Genomic DNA, 12,934 nt, shown 5'->3' with positions numbered 1-12,934 from the left:
GGCTCATGAGAGGGATGCAGAGGTTGATGAGAGTGTTGCAGAGGCTCAAGAGAGGGATGCAAAAGCTCAAGAGAGTGATACAGAGACTCAAGAGTGTTATGTAGAGGCTCAAGAGAGTGATGCAGAGGCTTACGAGAGTGATGCAGAGGTTCAAGAGAGGAATGTAGAGGCTCACGAGAGTGATGCAGAAGCTCAAGAGAGTGATGCATAGGCTCAAGAGAGTGATGCAGAGGCTTAAGAGATTGATGCAAAGGCTCAAGAGAGTGATGCAGAGGCTCAAGAAAGGGATGCAGAGGCTCAAGAGAGTGATGCAGAGGTGTGAAGTGAGAGATACAGAGGATTAAAAAAGTTATGCAGAGGCTCAAAATAGGGATGCAGAGGCTTAAGAGGGTGATGCAGAGGCTCAAGAGAGTGATGCAGAGGCTCAAGAAAGGGATGCAGAGGCTGAAGAGAGTGATGCAGAGGCTCAAGAGACTGATGCAGAGGATGAAGAGAGGGATGCAGAGGCTCAAGAGAGTGATGCAGAGGCTCAAGAGAGGTACGCAGGGGCTTAAGAGAGGGATGCAGAGGCTCAAATGAGGGAAGCAGAGACACAAGAGAGGGATGCAGAGGCTCTTGTGAGTGACGCAGAGGCTCAAGAGAGGGATGCAGAGGCTTAAGAGAGTGATGCAAAGGCTCAAGTAAGGGATGCAGAATCTCATGAGAAGGATGCAGGAGTTCAAGAGAGGGATGCAGAGGCTCAAGATAAGGATGCAGAGGCTAAAGTGAGGGATGAAGAGGCACACGAGAAGGAAGCAGAGGCTATTGACAGTGATGCAGAGGCTCAAGAGAGGGATGCAGAGGCTCAAGAGAGTGATTCAGAGGCTTACGAGAGTGATGCAGCGGCTTATGAGAGGGATGCAGAGGCTCAAGAGAGGGATGCAGAGGCTAAAGAGAGGAATGCAATGGCTCAAGAGAGGGATGCAGAGGCACAAGAGAGGGATGCAGGGGCTTAAGAGAGTGATTCATAGGCTCAAGAGAGGGATGCAGAGGCTGAAGAGAGTGATGCAGAGGCTCAAGAGAGGGATGCAGAGGCTCATAAGAGGGATGCAGGAGTTCAAGAGAGAGATGCAAAGGCTCATGAAAGGGATGCAGAGGCTTAAGAAAGTGATGCAGAGGCTCAAAAGAGGGATGCAGAGGCTTAAGAGAGGAATACAGAGGCTCAAGAGAGGGATGCAGGGGCTCAAGAGAGTGATGGAGAGGCTCAGGAGAGTGACTCAGAGGTTTATGAGAGTGATGCAGATGCTTAAGAGAGTGATGCAGAGGCTTACGAGAGTGATGCAGAGGCTTAAGAGAGTGATGCAGAGTCTTAAGAGAGTGATGCAGAGGCTCATGAGAGGGATGGAGAGGCTCAAGAGAGTGATTCAGAGGTTTACGGGAGTGATGCAGAGGCTTAAGAGAGTGATGCAGAGGCTAAAGAGACGGATGCAGAGGCTCAAGAGAGGGATGCAGAGGCTCAAGAGAGGGATGCAGAGGCTCAAGAGAGGGATGCAGAGTCTCAAGAGAGGGATGCAGAGGCTCAAGAGAGGGATGCAGAGGCTAAATTGAGTGATGCAGAGGCCCAAGAGAAAGATGCAGAGGCACTTGAGAGTGATGCAGAGGCTAAAGAGAGTGATGCAGAGGCTTAAGAGAGGGATGCCGAGGCTCAAGAGAGTGATGCAGAGGCTCAAGAGAGTGATGCAGAGGCCTAGGAGAATGTTGCAGAGGTTAAAGATAAGGATGCAGAGGCTGTAGAGAGTGATGCAGAGGCTTAAGAGAGGGATGCATAGGCTGAAGAGAGTGATTCTTAGGCTTACGAGAGTGATGCAGAGGCTTAAGAGAGGGATGCAGATGCTCAAGAGAGTGATTCAGAGGCTTACGAGAGTGATGCAGAGGCTTAAGAGAGTGATGTAGAGGCTTAAGAGAGGGATGCAGGGGCTCAAGAGAGGGATGCAGAGGTTCAAGAGAGTGATGCAGAGGTGTGAAGTGAGAGATGCAGAGGCTTAAAAAAGTGATGCAGAGGCTCAAAATAGGGATGCAGAGGCTTAAGAGGGTGATGCAGAGGCTCAAGAGAGTGAGGCAGAGGCTCAAGAAAGGGATGCAGAGGCTGAAGAGAGTGATGCAGAAGCTCAAGAGACTGATGCAGAGGATGAAGAGAGGGATGCAGAGGCTCAAGAGAGTGATGCAGAGGCTCAAGAGAGGTATGCAGGGGCTCAAGACTGGGATGCAGAGGTTCAAATGAGGGAAGCAGAGGCACAAGAGAGGGATGCAGAGGCTCTTGTGAGTGAAGCAGAGGCTCAAGAGAGGGATGCAGAGGCTCTTGTGAGTGACGCAGAGGCTCAAGAGAGGGATGCAGGGGCTTAAGAGAGTGATGCAAAGGCTCACGTAAGGGATGCAGAATCTTATGAAAAGGATGCAGGAGTTCAAGAGAGGGATGCAGAGGCTCAAGATATGGATGCAGAGGCTAAAGTGAGGGATGAAGAGGCACAAGAGAAGGATGCAGAGGCTATTGACAGTGATGCAGAGGCTCAACAGAGGGATGCAGAGGCTCAAGAGAGTGATTCAGAGGCTTACGAGAGTGATGCAGAGGCTTAAAAGAGGGATGAAGAGGCTCAAGAGAGGGATGCAGAGGCTCAAGAGAGGGATGCAATGGCTCAAGAGAGGGATGCAGAGGCTCAAGTGAGGGATGCAGAGGCACAAGAGAGGGATGCAGAGGCTTAAGAGAGGGATGCAGAGGCTCATAAGAGGGGATCTAGGAGTTCAAGAGAGAGATGCAAAGGCTCATGAAAAGGATGCAGAGGCTTAAGAAAGTGACGCAGAGGCTTAAAAGAGGGATGCAGAGGCTTAAGAGAGGGATGCAGAGGCTCAAGAGAGGGATGTAGGGGATCAAGAGAGTAATGGAGAGGCTCAAGAGAGTGATTCAGAGGTTTACGGGAGTGATGCAGAGGCTTAAGAGAGTGATGCAGAGGCTTACGAGAGTGATGCAGAGTCTTAAGAGAGTGATGCAGAGGCTCATGAGAGGGATGGAGAGGCTCAAGAGAGTGATTTAGAGGTTTACAGGAGTGATGCAGAGGCTTAAGAGAGTGATGCAGAGGCTTAAGAGACGGATGCAGAGTCTCAAGAGACGGATGCAGAGGCTCAAGAGAGGGATGCAGAGGCTAAATTGAGTGATGCAGAGGCTAAAGTGAGTGATGCAGAGGCACAAGAGAAAGATGCAGAGGCACTTGAGAGTGATGCAGAGGCTCAAGAGAGGGATGCAGAGGCTTAAGAGAGTGATGCAAAGGCTCAAGAGAGGGATGTAGAGGCTGCAGAGAGTGATGCAGAGACTCTAGAGAGTGATGCAGAGGCTTAAGAGAGGGATGCAGAGGCTCAAGAGAGTGATGCAGAGGCTCAAGGGAGTGATGCAGAGGCTTAGGAGAATGATAGGCTCAAGAGAGGGATGCAGAGGCTGAAGAGAGTGATGCAGAGGCTCAAGAGAGGGATGCAGAGGCTCATAAGAGGGATGTAGGAGTTCAAGAGAGAGATGCAAAGGCTCATGAAAAGGATGCAGAGGCTTAAGAAAGTGACGCAGAGGCTTAAAAGAGGGATGCAGAGGCTTAAGAGAGGGATGCAGAGGCTCAAGAGAGGGATGTAGGGGATCAAGAGAGTGATTCAGAGGTTTACGGGAGTGATGCAGAGGCTTAAGAGAGTGATGCAGAGGCTTACGAGAGTGATGCAGAGTCTTAAGAGAGTGATGCAGAGGCTCATGAGAGGGATGGAGAGGCTCAAGAGAGTGATTCAGAGGTTTACAGGAGTGATGCAGAGGCTTAAGAGAGTGATGCAGAGGCTTAGGAGACGGATGCAGAGTCTCAAGAGACGGATGCAGAGGCTCAAGAGAGGGATGCAGAGGCTAAATTGAGTGATGCAGAGGCTAAAGTGAGTGATGCAGAGGCACAAGAGAAAGATGCAGAGGCACTTGAGAGTGATGCAGAGGCTCAAGAGAGGGATGCAGAGGCTTAAGAGAGTGATGCAAAGGCTCAAGAGAGGGATGTAGAGGCTGAAGAGAGTGATGCAGAGACTCTAGAGAGTGATGCAGAGGCTTAAGAGAGGGATGCAGAGGCTCAAGAGAGTGATGCAGAGGCTCAAGGGAGTGATGCAGAGGCTTAGGAGAATGATGCAGAGGCTCAAGAGAGGGATGCAGAGGCTGAAGAGAGTGATGCAGAGGCTTAAGGGAGTGATGCAGAGGCTTAAGAGAGGGATGCAGACGCTCAAGAGAGTGATGCAGAGGCTGAAGAGACAGATGCAGAGGCTTAAGAGAATGTTCCAGAGGCTCAAGAGAGTGATGCAGAGGCTCAAGAGAATGATGTAGAGTCTTAAGAGAGGGATGCAGATGCTCAAGAGAATGATGCAGAGGCTCATGAGAGTGATGCAGAGGATGAAGAGAGGGATGCAGAGGCTTAAGAGATTGATGCAGAGGCTGAAGAGAGTATTGCAGAGGCTTAAGAGAGGGATGCAGAGGCTCAAGAGAGTGATGCAAAGCTCAAGAGAGTGATTCAGAGGCTCAAGACAGAGGATGCAGAGGCTTAAGCGAGGGATGCAGAGATATAAAAGAGTGATGCAGAGGCTCAAGAAAGGGATGCAGAGGCTCATGAGAGGGATGCAGAGGCTCAAGTGAGAGATGGAGAGGCTTAGGAGAATGATGCAGAGGCTAAAGAGAGGTATGCAGAGGCTCAAGAGAGTGATGCAGTGGCTCAAGAGATGGATGCAGAGGCTCATAAGAGGGATGCAGAGGCTCAAGTGAGAGATGGAGAGGCTTAGGAGAATGATGCAGAGGCTAAAGAGAGGTATGCAGAGGCTCAAGAGAGTGATGCAGGGGCTCAAGAGAGGGATGCAGAGGCTCATAAGAGGGATGTAGGAGTTCAAGAGAGAGATGCAAGGGCTCATGAAAAGGATGCAGAGGCTTAAGAAAGTGATGCAAAGGCTTAAAAGAGGAATGCAGAGGCTTAAGAGAGGGATGCAGAGGCTCAAGAGAGGGATGTAGGGGCTCAAGAGAGTGATGGAGAGGCTCAAGAGAGTGATTCAGAGGTTTACGGGAGTGATGTAGAGGCTTAAGAGAGTGATGCAGAGGCTTACGAGAGTGATGCAGAGTCTTAAGAGAGTGATGCAGAGGCTCATGAGAGAGATGGAGAGGCTCAAGAGAGTGATTCAGAGGTTTACAGGAGTGATGCAGAGGATTAAGAGAATGATGCAGAGGCTTAAGAGACGGATGCAGAGTCTCAAGAGAGGGATGCAGAGGCTAAAGTGAGTGATGCAGAGGCACAAGAGAAAGATGCAGAGGCACTTGAAAGTGATGCAGAGGCTCAAGAGAGGGATGCAGAGGCTTAAGAGAGTGATGCAAAGGCTCATGAAAGGGATGCAGAGGCTTAAGAAAGTGATGCAGAGGCTCAAAAGAGGGATGCAGAGGCTTAAGAGAGGGATGCTGAGGCTCAAGAGAGGGATGCAGGGGCTGAAGAGAGTGATGGAGAGGCTCAATAGAGTGATTCAGAGGTTTACGGGAGTGATGCAGAGGCTTAAGAGAGTGATGCAGAGGCTTACGAGAGTGATGCAGAGGCTAAAGAGAGTGATGCAGAGGCTCATGAGAGGGATGGAGAGGCTCAAGAGAGTGATTCAGAGGTTTACGGGAGTGATGCAGAGGCTTAAGAGAGTGATGCAGAGGCTTAAGAGACGGATGCAGAGGCTCAAGGGAGGAATGCAGAGTCTCAAGAGAGGGATGCAGAGGCTCAAGAGTGGGATGAATAGGCTCAAGAGAGGGATGCTGAGGCTCAAGAGAGGGATGCAGAGGCAAAATTGAGTGATGCAGAGGCAAAAGAGAAAGATGCAGAGGAACTTGCGAGTGATGCATAGGCTCAAGAGAGGGATGCAGAGGCTTAAGAGAGTGATGTAAAGTCTCAAGAGAGGGATGCAGAGTCTGAAGAGAGTGATGCAGAGACTCTAGAGAGTGATGCAGAGGCTTAAGAGAGGGATGCAGACGCTCAAGAGAGTGATGCAGAGGCTGAAGAGAGAGATGCAGAGGCTTAGGAGAGTGATGCAGAGGCTCAAGTGAGTGATGCAGAGGCTCAAGAGAATGATGTAGAGGATTAAGAGAGGGATGCAGATGCTCAAGAGAATGATGCAGAGGCTCAAGAGAGTGATGCAGAGGATGAAGAGAGGGATGGAGAGGCTTGAGAGAGTGATGCAGAGGCTGAAGAGAGTATTGCAGAGGCTTAAGAAAGGGATGCAGAGGCTCAAGAGAGTGATGCAAAGCTCAAGAGAGTGATGCATAGGCTCAAGACAGGGGATGCAGAGGCTTAAGAGAGGGATGCAGAGACATAAAAGAGTGATGCAGAGGCGCAAGAAAGGGATGCAGAGTCTTAAGGTAGTGATGTAAAGGCTCAAGAGAGGGATGCAGAGGCTCATGAGAGGGATGCAGAGGCTCAAGTGAGAGATGGAGAGGCTTAGGAGAATGACGCATAGGCTCAAGAGAGGGATGCAGAGGCTCAAGAGTGTGATGCAGGGGCTCAGGAGAGTGATGCAGAGGCTTATGAGAGTGATGGAGAGGCTCAAGAAAGTGATGCAGAGGCTCAAGAGAGTGATGCAGAGGCTAAAGAGAGTGATGCAGAGGCTTAAGAGAGTGATGCAGAGGCTTAAGCGAGGGATGCAGAGGCTCAAGAGAGTGATGCAGAATCTCAAGAGAGTGATGCAGAAGCTTAGGAGAATGATGCAGAGGCTCAAGAGAGGGATACAGAGGCTGAAGAGAGTGATGCAGAGGCTTAAGTGAGTGATGCAGAGGCTTAAGAGAGTGATGCAGAGGCTCAAGAGAGTGATGCAGAGGCTCAAGAGAATGATGTAGAGGCTTAGGAGAGGGATGCAGAGGCTCAAGAGAATGATGCAGAGGCTCAAGAGAGTGATGCAGAGGATAAAGAGAGGGATGCAGAGGCTTAACAGAGTGATGCAGAGACTCAAGAGAGGGATGCAGAGGCTCTAGAGAGTGATGCAGAGGCTCAAGAGAGTGATGCAGAGGCTCAAGAGAGTAATGCAGAGGATCAAGAGAGTGATGCAGAGGCTCAAGAGAGTGATGCAAAGGATCAAGATAGGGATTCAGAGGCTCAAGAGAGGGTTTCAGAGGCTTTAGAGAGTGATGCAGAGGCAGAAGAGATTGTTGCAGAGGCTCAAGAGAGGGATGCAGAGGCTTAGGAGGGTGATGCAGAGCCTCAAGGGAGTGATGCAAAGGCTCAAGAGAGGGATGCAGAGGCCCAAGAGAGTGATGCAGATGCTCAAGAGAGGGATGCAGAGGCCCAAGAGAGTGATGCAGATGCTCAAGAGAGCTATGCAGCGGATGAAGAGAGTGATGCAGAGGCTCGAGAGAGTGATGCAGAGACTCAAAAGAGGGATTCAGAGGCTCAAGAGAGGGATGTAGAGGCTCAAGAGAGTGATGCAGAGGCTTACGAGAGTGATGCAGAGGCTCAAGAGAGGGATGTAGAGGCTCAAGAGAGTGGTGCAGAAGCTCAAGAGAGTGATGCATAGGCTTAAGAGAGTGATGCAGAGGCTTAAGAGATTGATGCAAAGGCTCAAGAGAGTGATGCAGAGGTCAAGTGAGTGATGCAGAGGCTCAAGAGAGTGATGAAGAATCTTAGAAGAATGATGCAGAGGCTCAAGAGAGGGATGCTGAGATTCAAGAGAGTGATGCAGAGGCTTAAGATAGTGATGCAGAGGCATAAGAGATTGATGCAGGGGCTCAAACGAGGGATGCAGAGGCTCAAGAGAGTGATGCAGAGGCTTAAGAGAGTGATGCAAAAGCTCAAGAGAGGGATGCAGAGGCTCATGAGAGGGATGCAGAGGCTCAAGAGAGGGAGGCAGAGGCTCAAGAAAGGGATGCAGAGGCTTAAAAAAGTGATGCAGAGGATAAAAATAGGGATGAAAAGGCTTAAGATGGTGATGCAGAGGTTCAAGTGAGTGATGCAGAGGCTCAAGAGAGGGATGCAGAGGTTGAAGAGAGTGATGCAGAGACTCAAGAGAGTTATGCAGAGGCTCAAGAGAGTGATGCAGAGGCTCAAGAGAGGGATGTAGAGGCTCAAGAGAGTGATGCAGAAGCTTAAGAGAGTGATGCAAAGCCTTCAGAGAGTGATGCAGAGGCTCAAGAGAGTGATGCAGAGGCTCAAAAGAGGGATTCAGAGGCTTAAGAGATGGATGCAGAGGATTAAGAGAGTGATGCAGAGGCTCAAGAGAGTGATGCAGAGGCTTAAGAGAGGGATACCGAGGCTCAAGAGAGTGATGCAGAAGCTCTAGAGAGGGATGTAGAGGCTCAAGAGAGTGGTGCAGAGGCTCAAGAGAGTGATGCAGAGGCCTAGGAGAATGATGCAGAGGTTCTAGATAAGGATGCAGAGGCTGTAGAGAGTGATGCAGAGGCTTAAGAGAGGGATGCAGAGGCTCAAGAGAGTGATTCTTAGGCTTACGAAAGTGATGGAGAGGCTTAAGAGAGTGATGTAGAGGTTTAAGAGAGGGATGCAGGGGCTCAAGAGAGGGATGCAGCGGCTCAAGAGAGTGATGCAGAGGTGTGAACTGAGAGATGCAGAGGCTTAAAAAAGTGATGCAGAGGATCAAAATAGGGATGCAGAGGCTTAAGATGGTGATGCAGAGGCTCAAGAGAGTGATGCAGAGGCTCAAGAGAGGGATGCAGAGGCTGAAGAGAGTGATGCAGAGGCTAAAGAGACTGATGCAGAGGATGAAGAGAGGGATGCAGAGGCTTAAGAGAGTGATGCAGAGGCTCAAGAGAGGTATGCAGGGGCTCAAGAGAGGGATGCAGAGGCTCAAATGAGGGAAACAAAGGCACAAGAGAGGGGTGCAGAGGCTCTTGTGAGTGACGCAGAAGCTCAAGAAAGGGATGCAGAGGCTTAAGAGAGTTATGCAAAGGCTCAAGTAAGGGATGCAGATTCTCATGAAAAGGATGCAGGAGTTCAAGAGAGGGATGCAGAGGCTCAAGATAAGGATGCAGAGGCTAAAGTGAGGGATGAAGAGGCACAAGAGAAGGATGCAGAGGCTATTGACAGTGATGCAGAGGCTCAAGAGAGGGATGCAGAAGCTCAAGAAAGTGATTCAGAGGCTTACAAGAGTGATGTAGAGGCTTATGAGAGGGATGTAGAGGCTCAAGAGAATTGTGCAGAGGCTCAAGAGAGTAATGCAGAGGATCAAGAGCGAGATGCAGAGGCTTAAGAGAGTGATGCAGAGACTCAAGAGAGTGATGCAGAGGCTAAAGTGAGTGATAGAGAGGCTCAAGAGATTGATGCAGAGGCTCAAGAGAGTGATGCAGGCGATCAATAGAGTGATGCAGAGGCTCAAGCGAGTGCTGCAAAAGGCTCAAGAGAGGGATGCTAAGGCTCCAGAGAGGGATGTAGAGGCTTGAGAGAGTGATGCAGAGGTTTAAGAGAGTGATGCAAAGGCTTAAGTGAGGGATGCAGATGCTCAAGAGAGTGATGCAGAGGTTCAAGAGAGTGATGCAGAGGATCAAGAGAGTGATGCAGAGGCTGAAGAGAGTGTTGAAGAGGCCCAAGAGAGGGATGACGAGGTTGAAGAGAGTGATGCAGAGGCTCAAGAGAGGAATGCAGTGGCTCAAGAGAGTGATTCAGAGGCTTACGAGAGTGATGCAGAGGCTTAAGAGAGTGAGGAGAGGGATGCAGAGGCTCAAGAGAGTGATGCAAAGGATCACAAGAGGGATGCAGAGGCTCAAGAGGGTGATGCAGAGACTCACGAGAGTTATGTAGAGGCTCAAGAGAGAGATGCAGAGGCTTACGAGAGTGATGCAGAGGCTCAAGAGAGGGATGTTGAGGCTCAAGAGAGTGATGCATAGGCTCAAGAGAGTGATGCAGAGGCTTAAGAGATTGATGCAAGGGCTCAAGAGAGTGATGCAGAGGCGCAAGAGAGTGATGCAGAGGCTCAAGAGAGTGATGAAGAATCTTAGGAGAATGATGCAGAGGCTACAGAGAGGGATACAGAGATTCAAGAGAGTGATGCAGAGGCTTAAGGGAGTGATGCAGAGGCATAAGAGATTGATGCAGGGTCTGAAACGAGGGATGCAGAGGCTCAAGAGAGTGATGTAGAGGCTTAAGAGAGTGATGCAATTCTCAAGAGAGGGATGCAGAGGCTCATGAGAGGGATGCAGAGGCTCATGAGAGGGAGGCAGAGGTTCAAGAAAGGGATGCAGAGGCTTAAAAAAGTGATGAAGAGGCTAAAAATAGGGATGCAGAGGCTTAAGAGGGGGATGCAGAGGTTCAAGAGACTCATGCAGAGGCTCAAGAGAGGGATGCAGTGGTTGAAGCGAGTGATGCAGAGACTAAACAGAGTTATGCAGACGCTCAAGAGAGTGATGCAGAGGCTCAAGAGAGGGATGTAGAGGCTCAAGAGAGTGATGCAGAAGCTTAAGAGAGTGATGCAGAGGCTTAAGAGAGGGATGCAGAGGCTCAAATGAGAGAAGCAAAGCCACAAGAGAGGGATGCAGAGGCTCTTGTGAGTGACGCTGAGGCTCAGTAGAGGGATGCAGAGGCTCAAGAGAGGGATGCTGAAGTTGAAGAGAGTGATGCAGAGACTCAAAAGAGTTATGCAGAGGCTCAAGAGAGTGATGCAGAGGCTCAAGAGAGGGATGTAGGGGCTTAAGAGAGTGATGCAGAAGCTTAAGAGAGTGTTGCAGAGGCTTAAGAGAGTGATGCAGAGGCCAAAGAGAGTGATGCAGAGGTTCAAGAGAGGGATTCAGAGGCTTAAGAGATGGATGCAGAGGCTTAAGAGAGTGATGCAGAGGCTCAAGAGAGTGATGCAGAGGCTTAAGAGAGGGATCCCGAGGCTCATGAGAGTGATGCAGAGGCTCTAGAGAGGGATGTAGAGGCTCAAGAGAGTGATGCAGAGGCTCAAGAGAGTGATGCAGAGGCCTAGGAGAATGATGCATCCCTCTCTTGAGCCCCTGCATACCTCTCTTGGACCCCTGCATCACTCTCTTGAGCCTCTGCATCCCTCTCTTATGCCTCTGCATCACTCTCTTAAACCTCTGCATCACTCTCTTTAGCCTCTGCATCCCTCTCTTAAGCTTCAGCATCACTCTCTTCAGCCTCTGCATCCCTCTCGTGAGCCTCTGCATCATTCTCCTAGGCCTCTGCATCACTCTCTTGAGCCTCTGCATTACTTTCTTGAGCCTCTACATCCCTCTCTTATGCCTCTGCATCACTCTCTTAAGCCTCTGCATCACTCTCTTTAGCCTCTGCATCCCTCTATTAAGCCTCAGCATCACTCTCTTCAGCCTCTGCATCCCTCTCTTGAGCCTCTACATCACTCTCTTGAACCTCTGCATCACCCTCTTAAGCCTCTGCATCCCTATTTTTAGCCTCCGCATCACTTTTGTAAGCCTCTGCATCCCTTTCTTGAGCCTCTGCCTTCCTCTCTTGAGCCTCTGCATACCTCTCATGAGCCTCTGCATCCCTCTCTTGAGCCTTTGCATCACTCTCTTAAGCCTCTGCATCACTCTCGTGAGCCTCTGCATCCCTCTCTTGAGCCCCAGCATCCCTCTCATATGCCTCTGCATCACTCTCTTAAGCCTCTGCATCACTCTCGTGTGCCTCTGCATCCCTCTCTGAAGCCTCTGCATCACTCTCTTGAGACTCTTCATTACTCTTTTCAATCTCTGCATCCCTCTCTTGAGCCTCTCCATCATTCTCCTAAGATTCTTCATCACTCTCTTGAGCCTCTGCATTACTCTCTTGAGCCTTTGCATCAATCTCCTAGGCCACTGCATCACTCTCTTGAGCATATGCATCACTCTCTTGAGCTTCTGCATCACTCTCTTGAGCCTCTACATCCCTCTCTTGAGCTCCTGCATCCCTCTCTTGAGCCTCTACATCACTCTCTTAAGCCTCTGCATCACTCTCGTAAGCCTAAGAATCACTCTCTTGAGCCTCTGCATCCCTCTCTTAAGCCTCTGCATCACTCTCTACAGCCTCTGCATCCTTATCTTGAACCTCTGCATCATTCTCCTAGGCCTCTGCATCACTCTCTTGAGCCTCTGCATCACTCTCTTGAGCCTCTACATCCCTCTCTAGAGCCTCTGCATTACTCTCATGAGCCTCGGGATCCCTCTCTTAAGCCTCTGCATCACTCTCTTGAGCCTCTGCATCACTCTCTTAAGCCTCTGCATCCATCTCTTAAGCCTCTGAATCCCTCTCTTGAGCCTCTGCATCACTCTCTTGAGCCTCTGCATCACTCTCTTAAGCCTCTGCATCACTCTCTTAAGCTTCTGCATCACTCTCTTAAGCCCCTACATCCCTCTCTTGAGCCTCTGCATCACTCTCTTGAGCCTCTGCATAACTCTCTTGAGTCTCTGCATCACTCTCATCAACTTCTGCATCCCTCTCTTGAGCCTCTGCATCCCTCTCCTGAGCCTCAGCGTCACTCAAAAGAGCCTCTGCACCCCTCTCTTGTGCCTTTGCTTCCCTCATTTGAGCCTCTGCATCCCTCTCTTTAGCCTCTGCATCACTCTCTTAAGCTTCTGCATCACTCTCTTGAGCCTCTACATCCCTCTCTTGAGCCTCTGCATCACTCTCTTGAGCGTCTGCATAACTCTCTTTAGTCTCTGCATCACTCGCTTCAACCACTGCATCCCTCTCTTGAGCCTCTGCATGAGTCTCTTGAACCTCTGCATCACCCTCTTATGCCTCTGCATCCCTATTTTTAGCCTCTGCATCACTTTTTTAAGTCTCTGCATCCCTTTCTTGAACCTCTGCCTCCCTCTCGTGTGCCTCTGCATCCCTCTCATGAGCCTCTGCATTACTCGCTTGAGAATTGCATCACTCTCTTAAGCCTCTACATCACTCTCTTGAGCCTCTGCATCCCTCGTTTCAGCCCCTGCATCAATCTCTTATGC

The sequence above is a fragment of the Procambarus clarkii genome, chromosome 16 (genome assembly GCF_040958095.1).
Source record: "Procambarus clarkii isolate CNS0578487 chromosome 16, FALCON_Pclarkii_2.0, whole genome shotgun sequence".
In the NCBI taxonomy this organism is placed as follows: domain Eukaryota; kingdom Metazoa; phylum Arthropoda; class Malacostraca; order Decapoda; family Cambaridae; genus Procambarus; species Procambarus clarkii.
This window is presented reverse-complemented; position numbering follows the sequence as displayed.